Source organism: Panthera leo, chromosome B1 (genome assembly GCF_018350215.1).
Source record: "Panthera leo isolate Ple1 chromosome B1, P.leo_Ple1_pat1.1, whole genome shotgun sequence".
In the NCBI taxonomy this organism is placed as follows: domain Eukaryota; kingdom Metazoa; phylum Chordata; class Mammalia; order Carnivora; family Felidae; genus Panthera; species Panthera leo.
The window spans coordinates 26471674-26496832 of NC_056682.1; the positions used below are offsets into that span (position 1 = coordinate 26471674).

The 25159-nt window shown below is 41.9% G+C and overlaps 1 long non-coding RNA gene across 1 annotated transcript in view; it reads left to right on the top strand.

Annotated features, from left to right (window-relative positions):
- Positions 1 to 9237: 9237 nt before the first annotated feature.
- Positions 9238 to 25159, top strand: part of LOC122217454 — a 79250-nt gene continuing 63328 nt past the window's right edge. Inside the window, exons 1-4 of the long non-coding RNA XR_006201508.1 lie at positions 9238 to 9877; positions 11015 to 11148; positions 12829 to 12924; positions 16122 to 16252. This is a non-coding gene — a long non-coding RNA (uncharacterized LOC122217454). The remainder of the gene's footprint in view (positions 9878 to 11014; positions 11149 to 12828; positions 12925 to 16121; positions 16253 to 25159) is intronic.

Here is a 25159-nt window from a genome sequence, read left to right on the forward strand (position 1 = left end):
TCCTTAAAATGATTATTTTGAATTCTTTTTCAGGAAACTCACAGATCTTTATTTTGGGGGGCTCAGTTACAGGAAAATTACTGTGTTCTTTGATGGTATCATGTTTCCATGCTTTTTCATGTTTCTGTTGGGTTTACATTGATGTCTGTGCATTTGAGGGAGTAGTCATGTCTTCCAGCTTTTTCTTTGGCCTGGCTTTGATGGGAAAGACTTTTACCTGAAGGTGGCTGTGATGGGATGCAGGGTCTTTGGTTGCTGGGAAAACACAGTGGCTAACTCACACAGCCCTATTTGTTAGCTGAGGTCAATGTTTGCACAGATCAAGGCAGTCTTCATGTCCAAGACTGCAGAGGTCCTGCGGGTGGCAGTGGTGGCTAGGGCTGTTGGGATCCTCAGAGGCAAAGGCTGCTGAGGTCCTCCAGTTCTCCTTTTGCCTGTGGGAGAAGTTTCTAGCCGAGAGGATACTTCTGGGCACTTGACTGGCATATTGGCGCTCAGAGCAGTAGTGGGGTGGGGTCCTGGGACACAGGTGCATTCATAGTGGCACTGGTGTCTAAGGTGCAGATATGTGCAGATCTCCAGTGAAACCAGGGTTTGAGTCTTGGGCTCCTCTCAGCGACTCAGGTCAGGGGTGGGGAGGGAGATACAGCCGCACAGGCCCTGGGATCATAGGGTGCAGGGATGGCTTGGGTGGCTTGGGGTCCAAGGAGGAGAGTGCAGTCCCAGCACAGCCTGGGGGTGGTGGGTTAACGTCCCATCTCTGGTCCCGGGGGGGGGCAGTCCTGGGATGGCAGTAGCACATCGCTGGTGGAGGCCCACTGAAGCCACATGTTGGGACCCAGGGGGAAGGTTGCAGAAGAGCGGGAGCTTAGCTCCTAAGATGGTGTCAGAGCCGTGACCTGGGACTTGGAGGGCGGGAGGGGCGGGGGGGGGAGGGCAGGTCTCACAGCAGTGGCAGCATGGCCCCAGTAATGGCAGTCAAAGCGTGACTTGGGATTTTGAGGGTAGGGTATGGAGCAACAGCAGGTGCCCCCGTAATGGGGACAAAGTTGTGACCCGGGGTGGGGCACAGAGCAGTGGCAGCTCTGGTCCTGCACATGGCAGGGTGCTGTGGCGCCCCGATCTCAGAGACTGGTGGGCGGCTGCAGTGGGGGCCCCTGGGGGCAGGTCTCACGGCAACCGCAGCACCAGCCCGGAGGCCAGAGGAAGTGCAACAGCTGGAATCGGCGTTGGCAAAGACCGCGGGGTCGTCTGTCGTAAAGGCTGCAAACATCTACGGCAGGGAGGCGTCCTGGGGTTCTCTTCTCCCTCTTCTCATGGGGTGAAATCTCTGAGGGAATCCCTCCTGGCACCTGCCTGCCACTGGGGGCTGGGAGAGGAGGTGACACAGCTAAATGCTGCCTGTGCTTTTCTGTGCGGCCTTCCTTGGTCTTCTAGCTCTGCAGGGTTTTTGCTGCTGCTTGGTAGTTCAGAGTTTTCCCTGTTGTAGGGAAACCTAGCTTTCCCTATTTTTGTCAGCTTGTAGTTAGTTGTTTTCTTAATGGTTTTTGTGGAGGAGGTGAGCCTTGGGCTCCTCCCAGCCTTCCCATCTTGTTGACACCACTCTCTTCCTAACCTTTGTTGCCCTCCCCACCAATTTGATACTCCTTCTGCCAAATGGACTTTTTTTTTTTGGATTTTGCTGAGACTGATCATTCCTGTTCTGATGAGACAATCTTAACATCAGGAGTACTGCTTTCTGCTGTTTGATTTTTGTTGTGCTCTGTTGTCTTTGAGGGTATACAGTATTGCTCATTCTTGCAAGGAAGATGTCTAAGAGATGAATGCCATTTAGTAGTCCAGAAAATCATCAATATTAGAAATATTTTTGTCATTTTAATTATTAATAACATCGTAATGTATACTATGTACTATAATTATATTAATATTTATTAATCATTATTAGTTACAAACAACCCTTTGTTTTTTCCTTAATCACTAGGTATGTTTAGTTCTTTGCTTTCTGATTTTCACTTGTTAGGACGTAATGACAATGCTGGTTCCTGCTGTATTATTTCAAATCCACAGTCTTAAGAACCAACTGAGATAGATACCAAAACACCATACTTTGTGTTTTATTTGTTTTGTGTTCTTTTGGATAAAATATGTCTGAAGTGTCTTTTTGTTGCCTAATGATAGATGTTTAATCTGCCTCCTGGGGACAAATTTCTCCCTGGATTGAAATGAAAAACCGTAGGAGTCACTAACGCGTTATGTATTAAAAGGAAGATGTATCCTTGAAGACCAGATTAAATGGTCATTTTTTTAAAGATAAGACCACTTCCCTTGCTCTTTGTAGTATATCACCGTGAATGTTACCCCCAAACTGGTTGTGCAAAACAGTAATCTGGGGGGGAGAGGGAAAGAACAGGTAGTGAAATTACTGAGAGGAAGACATACAGGTAACTGCTGTTTGGTGTGGGCTGCAGGCGGTGTCACGAAGAAGCTACTTTACATGTGAACTCCATGCCCGATAGAATGTGTTGTATTTTGAAGGCAGACTTTCGGTTTCTAAACTGCTATGGAGAAGCACAGACTCTTTGAGAGCAGGGACTGTGACTCCCTACATGTTTGATCCCAGCCATGTGGGATCCCAGTAATAGCTGAGTCCAGTGTTAATAAACGAATGGCAGCATTAAATAGGGCTTTTTTTTCCTCTTATAGTTAGAAGTTCCCTCATTATTCTGCACCACGAACCTGTATTTGAAATCTCCCTGCCCCCACAAACCTTCCAAACCCCATAAGCTTCTTAGTCCAGAGCAGGGGTTGGCAAACTACCACCATGGGTCAAACCCAGCCTGCTGCCTGTTTTTGTATGGCCTATGAACTAAGGATGGCTTTCGCATTTTTAAATGGTTGAAAAAAATCAAAAGAATAATACTACTTTGTAATGTGCAAATAATGTGAAATTAAATTTCTGTTTCTGTAAAGTCTTATTGGAACATAGCTGTTATGCTCATTTATTTGCATATGGTCTCTGGCTGCTTTTGTGTTGCAGTAGCAGAGTCGAGTGGTTAGAATAGAGGCCATCTGGTCAGGAAGGCTGAAAATATTACTGCCTCGCCCTTTGCAGAAAAAGTTTGCCTACCCCTACCTCCTTGATCTAAAGAAACATAGGAGTTCCATCAGTAAATAAGAAATGAACTAGCTTTAGAGCTGGATGTTAAGGCACAATGAGAATTGCACCTACTGTTGAACACTGTGAAAGCACTTTAAATCCCTCTTTATAAGGATCCTGCAGGCTAGGCATTATCATCTCCATTTTACAGATGGAAAGGTTGAGGTACAGAGAGGTTACCTTGGCAAAGATTAAGCAGTGGGAATTTCCAAGTTAGGCAGTCCCACTTGGGTCTTTGCACTTTGCCCCTCTGCTATGCCACCACTCCTTAGAGACCTTTGCTCATTTGATATTCCAAGAACAGATAGGTTGTCCCAGGTAGTCGGAACATCTTGCTGCAATTTAAACTAGCCATTTTCAATGTCTGGTTGTACTTAAATGTTACATGTCAGGAAATAATTCGATGTTCATTTTGAACGGAATGCATGAAATACTGTTAACTTTAAAGGTAACAAGCTTTCAAGGCTTGTTGGGGCTGGGGGTCAGTGGGGAAGGAAAAAGATTTATATTTAAGTTTTTTTCACTGTGTTCTCAAAGTGAGGTCTATAATGAGGCTGTCCAGGGGTGAGAGGTGGAGGTAATTGTTTTTAATGGAGCCTGTATTAAGACTTGAGTAAAAGGCTGATGTTTCGGAGGCTTTAAGCTCCATCTGCTTTTGTACTTCTAAGGGAGTGAAAATTTGTCTGGATTTCTTTAGGGTGAATACTGAAAAGTCATTTTGGAGTCCTATAGTGCGATCAATAACAAATTTAGAACATGAATCCTTTTGTCCCCTATTGAACGAGAGAACAGAACAGGACAAAGCATATGGTCTATATAGCTGGTGATGGCAGAAGTCAGAGACTGAGCCTTCCCCTCCACACGTCCATCCTTGCTTGCGGACCCTGTTCCATTGAACATAAACCTGTGTTCCTTTTGGATTTATTGTTGTCAGTAGGCCCATGATTATCCCAGTCACGTAGGCTTGAAGCCTTGGAATTCCTTGTGGTTTCCCCTCCCCACTTAGCAGTATGTCCTTTGATTATTTTTCAGTCACAGGATCCTTAACCCCAGTCTGTTTTCATCCTGGCTACCCAGACTGTTGCTAAAATTTAACTGACTCTTCTCTCTTGCTGTCTCTTCCTACACACTACTACTGTCATTAGAGAAGCTTCCTAAAATGTTGCACATTGATCTCAGAAACCTGCCCATTTCTCATAGGGTAAAACATAGGCCTCCACAGGCATTTAGGCCCCTCCACAGTCTGGTTTCCACCTACCTTCCAACTTTCACAGCAGCTGCCTGCTCTGGACTAATCACTATTCCACTCACCATCATACCTGCATCACCCCTACACCAGCCTGCTTCAGTCCCCAGCAAATTAGCTCATCAATCTTGTTCTCTTGCTTCTAGTTTGTTTTTTTTTTTTTAACACCTGCTGTGATCCCAGCCTTCTCCTTCCCAGACTACCCTGACTTTTGGCAATAAGTCCCGCTATTTGTTAACACTTTCCTTGTAGTCATCGCACAGGTTCCTATTTACCTCTGTGTTTTTTCTGTTCTTCTGACGAGGTTGTAAATTCTTCAAGTTCACGTTCTTGCATGTTGTATCCCTAGGACCTAACACATAAAGGATGCTCAGTTAAAAAGAGTTAACGGCAGCGAAATATATTCCATGAGATCAGTACCTTTTTCTGAAATTGCAAAGGGTGGAGAAATTAAGTCTTGACTACTCTCTGATAAAAGAGTTGCTGCATGGGCAGAGTTATAGCTATGGGCTGTTCCCTTCCCTGCTACTATGTGCCATAAATAGGTTTTTAGAGACTTTGACTCTATAGCAGTAATATGTAATCCCTGTCTATGCTTGGCTTTCCCTCTAGGTGCCAGGAAAAGCAAACAAATGTTAAGCTCTCCTTCCCAGTTTGCTCTATACACTTCTGATGAAAAATCTGCTCCAACTATCTTTGGCTTTGAAAAGATCATTGCTTACTTTTCCTTTGTCTGGAGCAGTGATTTTCGAACTTTTATGCACAAATACTTCCTACTTTGTTATAAACTAGTTTTAAAAGGAAACTGTTAACACTGCATATTTAAAGCTGTCCCTAAGTTTAAATATTGGCAAAAGGGTATAATTTCCAGCATAGTATACATATTGACATTTTAAAACAAAATGTTCATTACTCTTTCAAATATATCCAGTTGAGTCTAAATAGCATAGAAATTTAATACCATCAATCACTATAGAAAATACACAAGACATTTTACATTTTACAATTTTTACAATTTTTAATCTTTCCTTTTTCTTGGACTTATATTTTCATTGCAGTTCCCTCACAATATTTTATCCTAATGTAACACAGAAAAATCCTACTAGATGGGACTTAAAAAATTGAATTATTAGGGGTACCTGGGTGGCGGTTAAGCATCCGACTTCGGCCTAGGTCATGATCTCACGGTTCATGAGTTCAAGCCCTGCGTCAGGCTCTTTGCTGACGGCTTGGAGCCTGGAGCCTGCTTTGGATTCTGTGTCTCCCTCTCTCTCTGCCCCTCCCCAGCTCATGCTCGCACTCTGTCTCTGTCAAAAATAAAAAAACTTAAAAAAAATTGAATTATGAAAATGTGAGGTCATATTATTATAATCATTATGGCAAAAAAAAAAAAAAAAACCAAAAAACACAAAAACAAAAAAACAAGCCCTGTATGTTTTAGTCTGTATTGTCACACAGGGCAAAAGTAATGGTAAGACCAATCACGAAACAAAGTCCGAACTGATCACGAGGTGATCACTTTCTACCCACCACCACCAGTACATGCCTTCCCTAGAGAAGCTTAGAATGTTTGAGAATAGGGGGCTGGCTTGGAGGATAGGGGCCAATCCCATTAGATCAGATTTTCATTTTCCTGGAGTTGGTTGCCTTAAAATTTTACTGTATATTTGTACGCTCAAAAGTCCTATCAATTATGCTATCCACGTCTTTGCAACAAAAGCAAGTATATACATTTAAATTTTTTCTTGTGATCCTTAAAGCTGTGCTAAATTTCTATGTTGAGTTATTTAAATAATTTTATGCAATAAAAATATAAGTATATTTAAAAATTTGATACTTATTAAATGAGATGTAAAGTTTTTGGAAGTCCTCTTTTAATGAGATTATTTTTCAGATTAGTTTATGTGTCCTTGGATAAATGTGGCATTTTGAGAATGAAAGACAGATCAGCATTAATTCCATTTCTGTCTTTCATTTCTGTGTAAAGGTTGATTGAAAACTGCCCCTAAATCAAGGGATGGGAATAGAAGTAGCTTTAAAAATCACTTTACTCAATTCTTTAAATTCCATCCCCAAAATCACATTGTGGTTTTAGTCATCCTTCAGCCGACAGCATGATTAGTTTATTCTTCATTTTTTAGAAGAATTCTTCATTTTTAGAAGAGTTTGTTATTTAGAATTGTTCATTCTCAAATTTAGGGACATAAACTCAAAGGGCTTTATCAAGACTATCAAAGATTGCTACTTGTATCTGTTACTCTTTCACTTAGAAACGCTTTATTTATTTATTTATTTATTTATTTATTTATTTATTATTTATTGTTTATTTTTGAGAGAGGGGGGTGGTGAGAGTGAGTGGGTAGAGAGAGGGAGAGCCAGAATCCGAAGCAGGCTCCAGGCTTCGAGCTGTCAGCACAGAGTCTGATGTGGTGCTCGAACGCACAAACAGTAAGATCATGACCTGAGCCAAAGTCAACGCTTAACTGACTGAGCCACCCAAGCGGCCCAAAAAAGCTTTATTTAATTCAATATATTTAATCCAATTGGGAAATCCAATCTGTTACTTTCAAAACACCTTTCAGATATATTCTTTTGATAAATTAGTGTTTTAAATATATTTTCATCATAATATATGTTTCATTAAATATGTAATTCATGAAAACCTTGGAGCTGCACATTTAATCAATTTATGGTAAATGTCCACCATTTAATGAAACCAAGTCAAATATCCACTGTATCATCAATAAATCAAATAACTAAATCAGACTTTCTTTCTGTCTGAAAAAGTCTGACTTGAAAATTTCAGTGTTGTGTTAGTGAATTTTGAAGAATGTTATAAAAAAGCATTAAGCACATGATAGAACACTTTTTGTAAGAGATGACTAAAAGCAGTCAAGGTCTAAAATCACACAGATTTAACATAATTTTTAAAGAAGCAAGATAAATCAATGTACTCTTTCTCAGTATTTAACTTGTAACAAGTCATCTGTAAGCTAAGATTATGTTATTTAAGAAGCAAGTAGGTTTATAAGGCAAAATATTCTTTCAATAAAGCTGTGTGCTTATAGTGAACTAAAGAATTGGTTCACTCAATTCTTGGTAGAATTAAGAATCAAAAATAACATTAAATTAATTAGATGGGATCAGACTTTTCCTATAAAATGTTATACAGGTTGCTAAAAACTAACTGGTGTGGCAGCCAGAATCTATTTTCTGTTAGTAGGTGGTAGGAAATATTTATCATCTCATGAGATTAAATTAAGATTTGGCTGTATTTGGAATAAATATTTCATGATATGCATGGAAAGTTGTTTGCAAATTTTATTCAGTGCATCATGAAAATTTTGGTAGTTATATTTTAAGTTAGAATTAAAATGGTCAGCATTGGGGCAACTGAACCGCTCAATTGGTTGAGTGTTCTGCTCTTGATTTCGGCTTGGGTCATGGTCTCATGGTTTGTGGGTTTGAGCCCAGCATTGGGCTTTGCTGGCAGCGTGGAGCCTGCTTGGTTGGGACTCTCTCTCTCCCTCTTTGTCTGCCCCTCCCCTGCACACACCTGTTCTCTCTCTCTCAAAATGAATAAACTTTAAAAAAAAGGAAAAGAAAGTTCTCCTCCTTAAAAAAATAAATGATCAGCATTACTAAACTGTTTTTGTTTTGACTGCTCAAAGGTAGTTTTCTTTCCGGTCAGTGATGGTTCCAAAGATGAGTATTTTATTTTATTTTTATTTTTATTTATTTTTAAAGTTTATTTATTTTGAGAGAACATGCGAGTGCACGCACGCAAGCAGGGGAGGGACAGAGAGGGAGCGAATCCCAAGCAGGCTCCGCACTGTCAGCACAGAGCCCGACTGAGGGCTTGATCCCACAAACTAAAATGATGACCTGAGCCACCAAAATCAAGAGTTGGACGCTTAACCAACTGAGCCACCCAGGCACTCTAAGATGAGTTTTAAATAGCAGGAAAAATTACTTATGAGAAAAGATGTAGCATTCGGTATTTCTTTCTTTTTTTTCTGAGTTTATTTGTGAGAGAGAAAGAGTGTAAGCAAAAGAGGGGCAAAGAGAGAGAGAAGAGAAAGAATCCCAAGCAGGCTCCACGCTGCCAGCCCAGAGCCCAACGTGGCTCACGAACCATGAGATTGTGACCTGAGCTGAAATCAGGAGTTGGAGGCTTAACCGACTGAGCCACCCAGGCGCCCCTAGCATTTAGTATTTCTCGCCGGTATTTCCTGCTTTGCTGGTGTGGCTTCCCTCAGGAGGGATGTACTTCACAGGAATCTGAAGATGAAGTGGCCAGTTTGTTAAACAAAACCCTCATCCCTTCCACTGTACTACACTTTACCACATGCCCAAAACTTGAGCATTCTTACGATTCCCCAGATGCCCCCTCTCTAAATCTCCCTTAACAGAAATACAGAACAAGGAGAATCAGGAAGCCCCAAAGACTAACAACACACTGTGCTCTGTAGATCTTAATGCCTCAGGGCAGTACAGTCTTCTTAGTACAGGTTGGAGAGACGACTGATGTGCCTTTGGATGCTTCGAAGGAATATTGTGGATTCAGTGTGGTTGTCTTTCAGATTGCTCAGTTTGAGGGAAGGGTATGTATGGAGGAAGTTTCCTTTAAAATTACCCTTGAGGTGCCAGGGTGCCTCAGTCTGTTAAGCGTCCAACTCTTAATTTGGGCTCAGGTCGTGATCTCAGGGTTCATGAGATAGAACTCCATGTCAGTCTCTGTGCTGGCAGCATGGAGCCTGCTTGGGATTCTTTCTCTATCTGTCTCTCCTTCAAAATAATTATTTACAAGAAAAACTTTAAAATTACCCTTGCTCAAGGACCCCTTTAAAGGTTTTAAGGTACCCCTCATAGGGTTAAACAAACCCCGTATGAAGGCCTCTGGTCCAGAGTGTTGAAAAGTTCTGCCCTTATTTCTGTGTGTTGTAAAATGTTTTCCATGAGTGATACTGTGGGTTTTCTTGAGTCTACGTTTGATAAAAGCTCTTATTTAGGACTTTCTCGGTGAGCACCGAGAAAACTCGTTTAATCTTTTGTAGGGGGGTGTAAAACAAACTATCGTGCCCCAGCCTCATTAATGTCATAAAGCTTATCCATCAACCAGCCAACACCAAGCCTTTTGAGTTCCCTTTATCAGATAATGTCAAGAACACCTGGGTTAGCGTTCTTCCCACCTCAGTCTAGTGCTTATTCAGCCCTGAGCTGTGTTGAAATTGCACACATACTAGGTAGAATGTTATGAAACAGTTTTCAGTGCAGACAGCTGAGACCCAGTCACTTTCTCTGTTGAGTGTTTGAGCGATTACACCGTACTTCTGCTAGCTTGCTTAAAACGTATAAGGGGCCCCACAGGGAACAATGCCCATGACTTTTGTTCGTGCTCTGTATATAGCGAGAAAAATGTGGGAACTACAAACAGTAACTTAATGATGACTCAAGAAGTTCAGGAAAGACAGGTATGATATAATAAACAAACCTCAAGTCCTAACACTTGTGTTAGATCCTGCATTCCTTATACAGGCAGCTTCTTTGTGTTGTGTCAAGTGGTGTTTGGGGAGAAGGGAAGGGAGGGGAGCATTTCAAAATAAGATGTAGTAGGGGCTCCAGGGTGTCTCAGGAGGTTAAGTGTCTGACTCCTGATCTCAGGGTCGTGAGTTCAAGCTCCACATTGGGCTCTGCACTGGACGTGAAACCTACTAAAATAAGAAATAAAAAATTAGATGTAGTGAAGTTTCAACTTAACAATTTAAAACATTCTCGTATGTGATTTTTTGCTCAAGTTGTATAGACCAAATGCAATAAGAATCATACGCTGTCTCTTGAGAAAAAGGTTCTTTATTTTTTGAGAAAGGTTATTAATCCATTCAAAGACTGCACTCTACTACAACATTTTTTATGGCCTTGCTGACTAAAGTCATTTGTTCCAAGGCTCTATTTGACTGTCAGGTTTGGGGAGAAAATTTACTACTTCTGCTCAAGGTAGAAGGGAATAGAATAAGATAAGCATTAGGAATTTCTCAAGGCTAAGAGGAATCTCTGTACAAAGAAGAGGAAGCAATTGGAGGCTGTATAACCAGAATGCCTCAGCCGGGGGATATTTCCCTAAGCTTGTGTCCTTGCTCCTCACCTTGCTTTACTGTCTCCCTGAGATGCACAAGATTTTATCACTTCGCTGCAAGAAGTTCCTAAAATCGATTGCCCTGACCCCTCTTCTGAGTTCCCGAAGTTCTTCTGTACCAGCTTGCTGGATATTTCATGAGAGTCGCCAGCATCTTAAAGTTAACACATTAAGAAATAAAACGTGGTTGTCCCCCCAGCCCCACCCTCCAGCCTATACTTCTGTCACCTGCTCATCACTCACATTCAGAATCTGTGGCAAAGCTGCCAATTCCCTGTTCTTTACACTTCTGGGGAGACCTCATTTGTCACACTGCAGTGTGGTTTGGCGTTCTGCCCTTGGAGGAGCCCGAGATGTGATTACCCTTTGCATCTAGAATGAAAAGTTTGCTAATGAAGCTGGAGGAAAATGTTATGCTTTCAGGAGGTGACGCCTGAGCTTGCTTGAATCAGCCTTTCCCTCTCTTGCTCCCAAGTATAGGGCCATATATCTGCCTGGTGCACCTGTCATCTCTACAAGGCCCTGGACTAGTTTGCTGTAGCCTCTGGAAAGAGAAGAGTTGGCTACCGACTCCTTGCCATTGACGTTTCATCTCATTTGTCGGAATAGGTGGGCTTTGCCTCTATTTTTTTTTTTTTTTTCAAGTTTTTATTTAAATCCCAGTTACCATACGATACGAGATTAGTTTCAGGTGTACTTTATGTCTAAGTGCATCTCTCTAGGTTTCTAGCCTTTGAACTGTACTTGAGCATGGAGAGGGTAACATAATTCTGATTTAAATTTTGAATTTTCTTTCTACTTCTTCATTTATAATTCATGCAAACTATTTCTGATATCCCCTAGAACTCTTGTGTCTTAAACATCCCTCCTGTAAGGCGAGTGATGAATGTGTTCCCGTGTGAGCTCTCAGATATGGAGATGGTGTGTTTGGGGAAACTATGCAGTGCTGTCGCCTAACTGCCCAGTTTCAGGCTTGGACTGTGTGACTCTTTGATGACTCGGTTATGAATATTCTGAGAGCTGTGGTTGGCCCCGTCACCCTGTCCTCATACAGTCCTTACACATTCTCAGACCCTGTCATGCAGGGGCCACACCTAAAAGAGCACCGTAGAAGTAGGGCTTCCTTGGAGTTTGGTGGTTCCATGGACAGCAGTGGAGAAATCTTCTCCTCAGCCATGTTGAGTAGAAGCGATGCAAATAAGCATAGGCTCACATTCTGGTGGAAGGTTTTAGGTAGACACTTCTAGAAAATTCTGTACTTGATAACGGATAGGAGAATGTTAGACACGTTTTGAAGTTCAGATCAGTGATGTATCATCCACAGTTATGTATTTTCAACCAGCTAATACTTATTGAATATTTCATTCTAATTCAGAAAGGAAGGCATAAACAGGGAAAGATAGCTAACTACATAAAGTAACTAACTAGCTAACTAAGTAGCTGACCATGTGAAGTAGGTTTCAAAAGGGACCTAACTGTGCAGCCTGGTGTTTAAGAGTGTAAGGGTTTGGAATCAGATCTGGGTTTTGATCCTGGTTCTGACATTGGTGCTGTGGCCTGGGCAGGTTACTTCATCTTTTTCCTCCCAGTTTTCCCTATAAAGCTTTCTTTGTAGGCTTGTTGTAGGAGTTAAATGAGCTAATATCTGAATCATGCCTAGTGAATTATGGCTGATTTAGCTAGACTATCCTAGAGTAAAACACAAATAAAACATCTTCAAAGTGTATCACGATGCTGAAGGGTGTCCTAATAACCATGGCATACTGGAGGCAGGGCCACAAGTCTAGGGCTCCTTCATTTTCTATGATTAAGAAATGAGCGATCCCAGAACCTGGGATGGTGTTCAGAATGGTGGCTCTGACTGTTACAGGGACAGAAGGGAAGCCAGGGGCCAGGTTGGCAGACACATCACTACATCAATTCAGCAGAAGGAGAGTTCATACCAACCCCCAAACAAGCAGATTTAGTTACCAAAGTGCCAACTACCCATCATCAAGTGGAGGTGATGGGAAAGTAACATGATTACAATCCATGATACGATCATGGTACATGGAGGATATTGAGCAGAAGAAAAGATGAATAGACTAGGGAGTCAGAGAAGACTTCCTCTAAGTGGAAACACAAGTTAAGTCTTCAAGAACAAGGCAATAGACATTAAAAAGAGAAGAGGTAACTGTTTATCAAGCAGCAGAAACAGCATGTTGTAAGAAATGAAAACATGGGAACCAAAACATAACCCGATTCTCTTAAGATTGTATTTTCCCAATGGAGTTCTGTTTTTTCCCCCAGCGTGAAGACCTAGATTTTAAACCTGTTCTGGACTCTCACCCTGACCCACAGAACCTGCATCATCTGCTTGGGTAACACCGAACCAGATTTCACCTGGTAAGAACTGTTCTTGAAATGTTGTCTAAAAGTCCTGACCATGAAGCCTTTAAGAGCAGTGATATTAGATCCAACTCTGAGCTGGCTTCTCAGATTTCCACTCGACTGGTTCTACAACAAGTGCTCTGTGGGGTAGGGAGTTCCTCATCCCACTCACGTATATTCGCACTGAAATGAATTGCTCACTCCAGCCTTATAGTAATAGCCTCCAACAAACAGTAGATAGCTTAAAAGGCAGTCTTTTGTTAGACCTTAGTAGAAAGATTAATGGGTACCAAAGAGTTTTGTCTCCTTGGCTCTCAATCTAATTTATCATCAGAATTGCTTAAGGAATTTTTAATGCAGAGTCCCGGGACCTACTCCTACAGATTCCAAAGCAGAGCCTGGGTCTGTATTTAAAAAAAAAAAAAAAATCTCCCACAAATGACCCTAGTCAGCAGCTGTATCCGGGAGCCTTGGTTGAGAAGACAGCCTCTGTGTTCTCTGTCCACTGACCGTCGCTGATGGAATCTGACCAATCACACTCTCTTGAGTCGATACTGGAAGCCACGAGTCATTTTGGGCACCTTTCACATGGAAGTAATAAGCTCTGAGCTCTGATGACAGCAGCATTTCTCCTTGTCCACAGAGGCAGTAAAAGCCGGTCAGCAAAGAGACAAAAAGCAGCAGAGACGCAAGGCTTCAGAGATGAGACATGGCAGACATGTTCTGGCAGCTTTCCATTTCCAGTTTCTTCCGGAAGCCTAGCCCCCCTCCTGTCTTTGCTTCCGTGAGGTGTTTCTTTATCCTGTAATAAATTCCCGTCTCTGGCTCAAGCCAACACCAGTTGGTTTCAGTTACTTGGAATCGAGGAGCCCAACTACTCCAAGTCTAACTCAAACAGCCACTCTAAAGAACAGTCAGAGAAAACACTTTAAACACACTATGGTATGAAATATCAACTTTCTTCCCAAACAAGTCTGGAAAGGGGCTTGGGGGAGGGAGAAATGAAACACTCTTGCTATCGAGTAGTTTATTCCATAACTAACTTGGTACGAGGGGTACTCCTTTATGGAAACAAGAACAAAGACATTATATTGATTTGGAAGAAATGAAAGGGAGCAGTGGAAGGCACGCAAACGAGCAGGGCCCAGATGGGGCTCCCTAATGGAAAAGGAAATATAGCCAATCTTGTGGCACAGATGATTTCTGAGGCCGAGCCAACCTCAGTTATGCTGGTCCCGATCTGTACCTGCTGCCTCACCCTCTCTGAATCAGCCCAAGGCTGGTGGAGGTCTCTGAACCGGGCCAGGGTTTTTGACTGGTTGGGTTCAAACAATCAACACTGCCTAAGAAACAAATAGAGCACAGCTGTTCTCAAATGGGAAAACAGGCGAGCTAGTCTTTCCCGAAGGGAGCCGTCCTTGCCAAGCCAGGATGCCTTAAGGGTCTTCCTGCGCAGGGCATTTAAATACTCCTCTACTCTTGAACAGGAAACTCGTTCAACCCTCCTGGCCACCATCACACACCTGAAAACCAAACAGACATTCATCCAGCCAGGGGACTGGGAATTTAGAGCAGCGTCACTGAGCAGCTGCTTCCTCCCCTGGTAAGCCTGAGGCCACAGCGGCAACGTGGGCGGAGCAGCCCTGCTCCGTTGGGTCCTGTGGCCGCAGAACAGCCCCTGAGCTCAGCCGGCGGACGCCTGCCACTGGAAATAAGATTAGAAATGGGCCAGAGCAGTTCTGAGGCAGAAAAAGCCACCCCAAACAGAGTAAAATTGGGTTCAAAATGTCATTACATGCCACACTAGTGGTCTTTGAATTATTTCCCAGAATTCGCAGGGGCTCTACAGAACACACTGAAAAAGAGTGGGGTCTGAGTCTCCTCTCACCCCTGGATTCTAACAGAGTGGTTCTACCTTTGTCTATTCACTGGTCTTCTTGTCTCTTTGCAGAATGGATTCGTAACTAATAATAGTAGTAGCTCACACTGAATGTGTGGTTGCATGAGGGCTTGTACACACACGCACACCAGACACTATGCTAGGTGTTTCAGATGCCTCCGCATGATTCCTTCAGCCAAGTTCAAGTGGTAGATTCTGTTATCATCTCCCTGGCATAGTTGAGGAAACAAAAGTATCTTGTCCGAGGTCATACAGCTAGCAGGTGGGAAAGCCAGGAATTAAATCCAGCTCCCTCAGATCCTGGAGCCCTGATACTGTCCCTGGGATGGACCACAGGAAAAACCATCTAGGGGAGGAAAATGAAAAGTGAGCCTTTCGCGAGAGCTGTCATTCTCAACCTTGCCCACACACTAGAATCACCTCGGAAGCTTTAAAGATTATGAATGCCAGGCTCTTGCCCCTGGAGATACTGACTTAATAGATCTGGGGAACAGCCTGGGCATAAGGATTTGTTTTTAAAGACTGAGAACCACTGCCTTAGAGAAACAGTGATAGGAATTCAATAATTAAAATTACATGTCAACACTGATTTGAGAGTGTCAAAGACAGGAATTTCCCTCCTGGCAAATTACTCAGCTGATGGTATAAAAAGTGTCCTTTAAGAAGGAGAAAGAAACACAGCCAAACTCCCATAGCTCTGGAGCAAAGGTGGAGAAGACTGTTTTCTCCTTCTCCCCCATGGCTCAGCTATGACCTTGAGTACACACGGTGGTCACTTATTTGGTGGGGCTGACACAGAGGATAGCTGACATGAGGAGGACACAAGGAAAGATGTGGGAAAACTGTAAACTGGGAAACAAGGCCCTCCACCTGTGATTCCAGCTTTTATGTGCTCAGTCCAGGACCAAGGATAAGCTGAGGCCGGTGAAGCCTTGAGCATAAAATTTAAGGGGACTCCAAAAACAAAACCTAAAACTCATCCATCATGAAGATAAATAACGTTTTAGTGCCATATTTAAAAAAATAAATATCAATGCAAAAAAAAAAAATCCATGGTGAACTAAATGTCAAGAATTTCAATACAGACAGTATCCAACAGGGCTCCAAGGGGCAGGGGTGAGGTGGAGTGAGTGGTGCAAGTAAGTGTAGGATTGGATCTTTCGTCTTCATTTAAAAAGGACTTTTTGGGACATTGATCTTGACTTTTAAAGTTTTTTGCATTAAAGCATTATTTTTCTTAATTTTTTTGTTCCACTGTGAATCCTAGTAAACATTCCCACAAGGGGAGTAAACCTCTTTTTGGCTTGTTCAGATCCTTCTGAACTGAGGGAGGGGAATATCACAAAAGCACCAGAAGAACACTAGCCTCCCAGAGGCCTGATGGGATTTCCTGTACCAGAACGACTCGGACAGAGAAAGAGCCTCATTGTTCAGAGCCAGCAGGTAAGGAGGGAGGGAGAGTGGAGAACCGTGCTCGGGGAGGCTAAGGTCAGTCGCTGTGCCCAGGGCAGGCTTGGAGTTCCTGTCTCTGTTGACTTACTTGGCTGGGAGAACACAGCTCTCGGTCATACAGGATTCTAACCCTGGTTAGAATCCCTTGGTCAGTTAACCTGTCTAACCTTCAGATCCTTTATCTGTAAAATAGAGCTAATAATGTACCCCCCACAGGGATATTTTGGAGGATAGATGAGGTAATATCTATAAAGCACTTTGGACACTACCTGGTACGTTCTAAGTGCTAAAACGTGGCATTTATTGTAAGGTGACTATTCCATTTTCTAAGTCTGTTCTAGAAGCTCCACCTTCCTATCTCAGTCCACTTTTGGTACATTTCACTGCTCACTGATAACTCACCAGAGAGGTAGGCCAAATCAGTCAGGTTTATTACTTGTTAATAAATCTGGGAGGTTGTCACTAAAATGGGTCAGGGTTAGAGAAGGGAATGGAGAAGACTGGATTCTTGACTCACGTTTAGAACTTACGAGCTGCGTGGACTTAGGTATAACCTTTCACATCTCTGAGCCTCTTTATTCTTTACTGAAGGAAGATTATAATAGTATCTTTCTTATTCTCCTCTTGTGGGACCATAGAGATAAAGTTGCAAAAGTGACTGGTAGTTGCAGACTCAGGTGGAAATAAGCTTTAAGGCATAATTTGCTATTATTGTTATTATTATTATTATTGTTACTTTTTATTTTAGAGAAAGAGAGCACGCACAGGAGTGGGGGAGAGAGGCTGAGCAGGAAAGAGAGAGAATCTTAAGCAGGCTCCATGCTCAGTGCAAAGCCCCTAGGTGGGGCTCGATTTCACAACCATGAGACCATGACCTGAGCTGAAATCAGGAGTCCGATGCTTAACTAACTGAGCCACTCAGGCACCCCTAGGGTACAATTCGTTAAGTAGGCTCATTTTTTGTCTGGGCTGATTCACCTGGTGCTGATACAGAACTTCAATAAGACTTGGAAGTAGATTCTTTACCCGGGACTTTAAAATGATAACAGAAAGGATTGGGAGGAACAAAATTTGGACTATGGAGTGAACTACCTATTATTTGCTAAATTTTTACTTCAAGTAGAGAGACTAGACACTAGCTCTGATATTAACTATATTACTTCCCCAGTAGGGAACTTCTTAAAATTGGATAATTTTAAGAGGTATGACTTGGGGAGGGGCACCTGGGTGGCTCAGTTGGTTAAGCATCTGACTTTTGATTTCTGCTCAGGCCATGATTCTGCAGTTCATGGGTACTAGCCCCACGTTAGGCTCTGCACTGTCAGCAGAGATGTCTGCTTGAGATTCTCTTTCTTCCTCTCTCTCTGTCTCTCTCTGGCTCAAAATAAACACATAAACTTAAAAGAAATTAAAAACAACGTAAAATAATAAAATAAAATAAAATAAAATAAAATAAAAAAATAAACAAGCACGACTGGGGGGACATGTCTCCCTCCTGATCCTGCCTAGAAGCACTTCCTCTGTTGTCCTAAGTTTGTATATTTTGATCTTCTTAAATGTCTCATGTGGTTACACATTCTCCATGAGTGCGTACTTGATCACTTCTTTTTCTCAAAGGTCATGTACTAATTCATGACAATTTTTAGTCTTTTTTGGCTGGAATTATTTACAATTCAAACTTAATTTTTTATTTGTTACTTTTATTATTATTTTTTTTAACGTTTATTCATTTTTGAGAGACAGAACAGAGCATGAGTGGGGGAGGGGCAGAGAGAGAGGGAGACAGAATCCAAAGCAGGCTCCAGGCTCTGAGGTGTCAGCACAGAGCCTGACGGAGGGCTTGAACTCACCGACCATGAGATCATGACCTGAGCCAAAGTCGGAGCCTCAATTGACTGAGCCACCCAGGTGCCCCTACAATTCAAACTTTAAATGCAGTCATTTTCCAGCCATCATTAGAAAGTGAGTATAGAGTTATGATTGAGAACATGGGCTCTGATACCATGCTATGTCGGCCACTAAATAAGTGGCCTTCCCCCTCTTAAGTGGGGGCACAATAGCCCTCATCTCGTAGGACTGTAGTGAGAAATAAAAAGAATCAGTGTTTATAATGTGCTTAAAATAGTGCCTAGCGAATAGTAAATGCTTCATCAGTGTTAGCCACTATTGTTTTGGTCGCAATTTGTGGAAGCTACTACCCTGATCTGTGCAATTCTGAAACCTAAAGCTTGTTCTATGGGGCAATTCTTGTGATTTCAAATACAGTTCCCTATTACACTTTCTTCAATGTTTGTGTCTCTCCGTTTCTTTGCTTTCTTCCTCTCTTCACAATGGCAATGGGAAGGATTTAGAGGTAGGATTTTGTATCTGAACAGTGTGACATGCTATACTGAATGATGTGGCTTATTCTTAAGTACAGCATCACAGCAGCATTGTATTTTATGCTGTGTTAGGCATTCCTTAGATGTATAAAATGAGAAAATAGTAGTGTGTTATCCTTATTAGCTTACTTTCTGCTGCTTCTTGTGTAGGAATGACTAAAACTCTACCATGATTTATACCAATACATATTTAAAGATTGGAATTATTAATTAAATCAGAATTTTAAAAAGAATGTGTGGCATGAAATCAGAGTTGATAAACATTCCTGTGCTAATTTATTTTAAAATGACTTTTTTTTTTTTTTTTTGCTCAGTTGGTTGAGCATCTGACTCTTGATTTCGCCTTGGGTCAGGACAGTTCATGGGATTGATCCCCTCATTGGGCTCCGTGCTGGCAACGCAGATCCTGCTTGAGACTTTCTCTCTCCTTGTCTTTCCTCCCCTCCCCTGCTCATATGTGCTCTCTCTCAAAATAAATAAATAAATTTAAAATTAAATAAAATGACATTTTTATTTTATTTAATATTTTTAACGTTTTATTCATTTTTGAGAGACAGAGCACGAGTAGGGGAGGGGCAGAAAGAGCCGGAGACACAGAATCCAAAGGAGGCTCCAGGCTCTGAGCTGTCAGCACAGGGCCCGATGTGGGGCTTGAACCCACAAACCACGATATCATGACCTGAGCTGAAGTCGGACGCTTAACAGACTGAGCCACCCAGGCATCCCATAACGTTTTTATTTTAAAAGGAATATGTATTAATGTACAAACTTGAGAAATATAGAAAAATATTAAGAAAATTTAAAAATCAGTTATTATCCCATTACCCAAAGATTGTTAACACCCAATTTCTGTTTTGAGTTGGAAATAAGTATTTACAAGTGTAGACCATTTAAGAAATGACAAGGCACTTTTATCAGATGATCTCCTGTGATCTTGACAGCAGCTCTGAGGTGAGCAGTTTATATGTATATATATATATACATATATACATATATATAAAATATATATATAAAATATAAATATATATTAAATATAAAATATATTTATATATTTATATAATATATAATATATATTTATATATTTATATAATATAATATATATAATATATATAATATATGTTTATAATATATATAATATAAAATATATATATAATATATATAAATATATATATATAAATATATATATATTTTTGCAGTTTATATTCTATTTTTAAAAAATGTTTATTTATTCCTGAGAGAGAGACAAAGTGTGAGCAGGAGAAGGACAGGGAGAGGGAGACACAGTATCTGAAGTTGGGTCCAGGCTCTGAGCTGTCAGTCCAGAGCCCAATGTGGGGCTCTAACCCACAAATCATGAGATCATGACCTGAGCCAAAGTTGGACGCTTAACCCACTGAGCCACCCAGGCACCCTGGCAGTTTATATTCTAAATGGAAACTTAGCCTCTGAAAGGCTGATACTTGGTTGAGTTCAAAGAATTGGTGAGTAGAAGACCCAGAATTTGTGTTGCAGTCCTTAACTTCAAACTCAGTGTTCTTACCAAACACAGCAGAGTAGATAATGTATGATTTATTTTTATTTTTTATTTTTTTATTTTTTGAGAGACAGAGAGTGAAAGCTTGGGGGAAGGTCAGAGAGAAGAGGAAGAGGGAATCCCAAGCAGGCTCAACACTGCCAACACAGAGCCTAATGCAAGGCTCGATCCCACAAACCGTGAGATCATGACTTGAGCTGAAATCAAGAGTCAGACACTTAACTGACTGAGCCACCCAGGCGCCCCCATATTGTATGATTCTTTTATTTGAAGTCCTGGAAGAGGCAAAGCTAACCTATAGGAAGAGAGGTCAGATCAGTGGTTTCCTAGATGGTGGGGGCAGGGAGGCGCTGAGAAATGATGGGAGAGGGGCTTAAGGCACTTCTGGAAGAATGAAATATTCTGTAACTTGATTTGAATGTTGGTTACACAGATGTATACATTTGTCACAACTCATCAAATAGTATGTTTAAGACCTGTACGTATCACTGCATATACATTATACTTCAATTTTAAAGATCATTTTTCTATTTTAAGTGATAGGAATAGGCAGTGCTGTAACACCTTAATGAAGCAAAAATATCATTACTTTATTTCATTTGTTTTGATATAAATGATCTTAATGATCTAAGCAGTCATCTTCCCTTTCCTTGTTTATTAATTTCCCGTTGCTGCTGTAACAAATTACCACACACCTAGTGGCTTAACGCAACCCAAATTTATTACCTCACAGTTCTACAAGGCAAAGGACCCAAAGATGGGTGTTGCTGGGCTAAACTCAAGGAGTGGGCAGGGCTGAGTTCCTTCCAGAGGCTCCGTGTGAGAATCCATGTCCTTGGTTCAAAATGATGGTTCAAAAAAAGGATTTTCAAATGAGTCATAAGCATATGAAAAGGTTCTCAGCCACATTAGCAATCAAGGAAAATAAAAAATCATAATGCCTATCATAGGAAAATGGATAAATTGTGATCTAGTCATATGATGGCAGACTCTACAGATACGAAAATGAATGAACTGCAAATATAAACAATAGCAGGGATTATAAATATACTCATTTGTAATATTGAGTGAAATTAGCTAGTCACAGAAGACCGCAGAATGCCTGATTCCATTCAGGTAAGGTTAAAAGAAAAAGTGCAGCACCAGAACATAGTATTGAGGGATATACTGTTAATAGGAGTATAAAGAGAAGCGAAGCAATCAGAAGAAGAAGGAGGAGAATGAGGGGTGGGTGGAGAGATGGGATGCATGGTGTTTGGGAGGAGGATGAAAGGGATTTTGGGGTGCTGGCAGTTCCCGTTTATTGACCTGCGTGGTGGTTATATGGGTATTTATGGGTATTTATCTTGAGATAATTGTTACGCTGTGTGTTTTTGTTTTGTACACTCCTTTGTATGTATACTCTACTTCACAATGAAAAAGTAAAGTGCACACACACACACACACACACCAAAATGGTTCAAGGCAAAAAGGGCCATCAGAATTCATTAGGAGACATCCACGAATCTAGGATAATAATGGAAAAAGGAAGCACAAAATTTAACTTCTGGTTCACAGGGGCCCATGCAAAAAGGGAGACAGGTAATGTTGTATAACTCCTATTGTCTGATAAAAATAAGCACACGTTTGCCAGGAAAGACAAAGATTTCTCTGATTCCAAATTGTGGTCAGAATGTTATGCTCATTGTTAAGGTAAGAACAGTGTATTCAGTTGCAGGTTTTCTGAAGACCACAAAATGTTCCTCAAATGGACATCACTTAACTGAACTCTTGATAAAAGCTGAAAGCATGACATTAAATCATAGCTCAGTGAAGGCATTTCTGAGGAAATCTAAGTTGACACAGTCCTGTGACTTTCTGGGGCAAGGACATAACCCGTGCTGTAGGAACTCTAAAAGAATTCCAGCTGTTTCTTGAATGTAACCTTCTGTACTCTTTCGTATGCACCCTCCCAGAGAAGTGTCAGTGTCCCAGCTGACTCTCTCTTTGTAGGAGGTTTCCTCAGACCCTTATTCTAGGCCTGATTTTCTCCCATGGCTCTGTTGGCTTTCTCTTCTTTGACCTTGACCTCAACTTGGCGCTGATCACAGCTTTCTACTGCTGAGCATGACTGGCTCTCCAGGTTAGGTTGGGGCTAGTAAGGATTTCTTTTTTTTTTTTTTTTTTTTTTCTTTAAATGTTTATTTTTGAGAGAGAGAGCACAAGCAGGGGAAGGACAGGGAGAGAGAGAGACAGAGGATCTGAAGTGGGCTCTGTGCTGACAGCAGTGAGTCCCAGTGTGGGGGCTCTGAACTCAGGAACCACAAGATCATGACCCGGGTAGAAGTCAGACGCTCAACTGATTGGGCCACCCAGACACCCCTGGGCGAGTAAGGATTTCTAAGCATGACTGGCTTGGCACGCTGTACTGAATGTAATGGATGCAATGTCTTCTTATACCTCTCCCTCTTCTTTAAGGCACCACACCCCTCATCCCCCAACTCTGCAACACAGCACGGTGATTAAAAGCGTGGGCTTTGGGGAGCCTGGGTGGCTCAGTTGGTTAAGTGTCTGACTTCGGCTCAGGTCACGATCTCGTGGTTCATGGGTTCAAGCCCCACATCCAGCTCTCTGCTGTCAGCAAGAAGCCTGCTTTGGATCTTCTGTCCCCCTCTTTCTCTGCCTCTCCCCTGCATATTCTCTCTCTCTCTCTCTCTCTCTCTCTCCAAAATAAGCATAAAAAAAAAAATGAACGTAGGCTTTGGACTCACACTCTGTGGTTTTGAATCCTGACCCTACCACTTGATGGACATACCCTGTGTCTCCCTTTGTGAAATGGTGATAATTATACCATTTACCTCACGTGTAGGTTAAACGATGTAAAGTGGGGAGACTGTCTAGCGGTGTGGTTGAAAGCACAAACTCAGGAACCAGACTGCCTGGGTTCACATTCCAGCTCTACTGCTTACTAGCCATGTGGTCTTGGACAAGATTCTTAGCTTTTCACGATACAATGGGAATAATGTAACATCTGCCTAAGGGTTGTTGTGAGGAGTAACTGGTTAATATTTATAATGTACCCAAAACAGGGCACATACCAAATGTTTTATCAGTGTTTGCTAAGTACAGGGTTAGATGCCTGGCATATAGTAAATTTGAATACATGTTACACATTTTAATTGTTTTCTGCTCGCGTGACTCCTCTTCCTCCATCTGCCTGACTATAATGATTGATCAAGGAGTAAGAATCTAAGTGCAAGCCTTGGATATTTCTTTCTTTTTTTTTTTTTTTAATTTTTTTTTTTTTTGGGTTTATTTCTGAGAGAGAGAGAGAGAGAGAGAAACAGAGGGAAACAGAGCATGCGCAGGGGAGGGGCAGAGAGAGAGGGAGACACAGAACCTGAAGGAGGCTCCAGGCTCCAAGCTGTCAGCACAGAGCTCAAGGCGGGGCTTGAACTCACAAACCTCAGATCATGACCTGAGCTGAAGTCAGATGCTTAACCCACTGAGCCACCCAGGCGCCCTAGGCCTTGGGTATTTCTAATCAAAGTCCTAAGATGGGGTGGTGGCAAGACCCTTTCCCCCTCCAGTCACAAAGCTGCTGCTGCAGCATCTGAGAAGAAGCAAATCAGCAACAGGAAAGAAGGAAGCTAGCATAGAAAAGTAAAAAATACATAAGAGGAGGGGAGCAGAGAGAGAGGCAGTGAGGGACAAAGAGACAGAGACCTAATGTGTTGTCATGGTTCTCATGTCTGGAGTCTCAGAAGTTTCTTGGTTTTCTGTCTTTGTGATCATGGTTGAAGAAAGAGCTCTTCTTGTTATTCTGTGAGCTACCCCTCCCCCCCCCCCCCCCAATAAATCTCCTCTAAGCAAATTCAAGTCAGGTGTCTGTCTCTTGCTATCCAAAGAATCCAGAAAAACACCACTAGTTTGGGAAAAGTCACCTTCTAGTTTTTTAAAAAAAACTTTTAATGTTTATTTATTTTTGAGAGAGAGAGAGAGAGAGAGAGAGAGAGAGAGAGAGAGAGAATGAGCGGGGGAGGGAGGGGCAGAGAGCAAGGGAGACACAGAATCCAAAGCAGGCTCCAGGCTCCAAGCTGTCAGCACAGAGCCCGATACGGGGCTCAAACTCACAAACCATGAGGTCATGACCTGAGCTGAGGTCAGATGCTTAACCGACTGAGCCACCCACACACCCCAGTAACCTTCTGTTCTTAATCTAACTGGTCTAACTCTTCTACAGCCCTTAGTCTTCTGGGAAAGTGCACACCTGTTGAAATACATTCTTTGCACAAAGAACTGTGTTCAGCACTGTGGTACATCCAGAGTTATAGAAACCTGGGTTATGGTTGTCAAGGAAATTAAATATGTTAACTTCACAGTACATTTTAGAAAATGGAAGTAAAGAGATTTACCTAGAAAACACACTTCAGAAGTGTGGTATAATAAAAACTATATTTGGTCTTTGTCCCAGGTTCCTGGCAGAGAACTGCAAAACCTTTTGGAATTTTTTTTATTTATTTATTTTGAGAGAGAGAAAGCACACACATATGAGTGGCAGAGGGGCAGAGAGAGAGGGAGAGAGAGAATCCCAAGCAGGCTCTGCACTGTCAGTGTGGAGTCCGACATGGGACTCATGACCCTGAGACCATGACTTGAGCCGGAATCAAGAGTTGGACACTTAGCTGACTGACCACTAAGGCACCCCACCTTCTGGAATTTTCTAAGTGATGGGAGTATCTTATATTATTCATAACAACCTCCCTTCTGGCCAAATCTGAGTTGGTGCCAATGACATGACTCCTGGTAGACCCTTAGTTTCAGGGGAAGAGCTGGCCACACCAGGAAGACCAAGCCTTATGCCCCACCAGCAGGGAGAGGAGAGGGCCTGGAGATTGAGCTCAATCACTAATGGCCATTGATGCCATAAATCATGCTTATATAAGGAATCTTTGATAAAAACTCTTGATCAGTGAAGTTCTGAGATGCTTCTAGGTTGGTGGA